Here is a 1,020-nt window from a genome sequence, read left to right as displayed (position 1 = left end):
GGTTCCGACTGACGAGATAAAAATCTGAGATGGGTTTCTTTGGTTCATTTGTTCAGACAAGCTTAGCTTGTCCACATCCAGCGGTAGCAGGTATGACAAAAAGCCAAGTTCTGCTAATTCTGTAATTATTTCAAGCAGGTAATTATGACTTTAGTCATGTGTGTACCAGTTTTAATCAAGCGTGTGAATAGTGTAATACAGTTTGATGTTCAGGAGGTGACTTATGTTTCTGTCGGCTCCGACTGACGAGATAAGAGGCCGAGATGGGTTTCTTTCTGAACATTTGCTTCGTATGTTCAGACAAGCTTAGCATGTCTACATCCAGCGATATCAGGTAAAACACAAAGGCAAGTTCTGCTAAATCTGTGTAGTTAATCTGCAATTATTTCAAGCAGGTATGTATGACTTTAGACATGTGTGTACCAGTTTTAATCAAGCGTGTGAATAGTGTAATACAGTTGGGTGTTTGTCATGGTCATGTCCATGAAACTGGATGTCTTCATCCTTATTTCGTTCCATTCGATAGCTCAGTTGGTAGAGCGGAGGACTGTAGGTTCATAATGTCAGTAATCCTTAGGTCGCTGGTTCAACTCCGGCTCGAAGGAGGTAGTTTATGTTTGTGTCGGTTACGACTGACGAGATAAAAAGCTGAGATAGGTTTCTTTGCTTCGTATGTTCAGACAAGCTTAGCGTGTCCACATCCACCGATATCAGGTAGAACACAAAGACAAGTTCTGCTAAATCTGTGTAGTTCTTCTGCAATTATTTCAAGCAAGGTATTTCGTTCCCTTCGATCTTTTAGTTGGTAGAGCGGAGGAATTTAGGTTCATAATGTCGGTAATCCTTAGGTCTCGGGCTCGAAGGAGGTGATTTATGTTTGTGTCGGCTCCGACTGACGAGATAAAAAGCTGAGATGGCTTTCTTTGCTTTGTATGTTCCACCGATATCAGGTAAAACACAAAGACAAGTTCTGCTAAATCTGTGTAGTTCTTCTGCAATTATTTCAAGCAAGGTATTTCG

At 41.1% G+C, this 1,020-nt stretch overlaps 1 non-coding gene across 1 annotated transcript; it reads left to right on the top strand.

The window, feature by feature from the left end:
* The first annotated feature begins 515 nt into the window (after nt 1-515).
* trnay-gua lies at nt 516-605 on the top strand. The gene is given in 2 exon segments: nt 516-553; nt 570-605. It is a non-coding gene; the product is annotated as a tRNA-Tyr (tRNA).
* Nucleotides 606-1,020: the final 415 nt, after the last annotated feature.

This window comes from Micropterus dolomieu, unplaced genomic scaffold (assembly GCF_021292245.1).
Source record: "Micropterus dolomieu isolate WLL.071019.BEF.003 ecotype Adirondacks unplaced genomic scaffold, ASM2129224v1 contig_4380, whole genome shotgun sequence".
Taxonomy (NCBI): Eukaryota; Metazoa; Chordata; class Actinopteri; order Centrarchiformes; family Centrarchidae; genus Micropterus; species Micropterus dolomieu.
The sequence above is the reverse complement of the archived record's forward strand: the minus strand, read 5'-3'. Positions and strand labels throughout refer to the sequence as shown.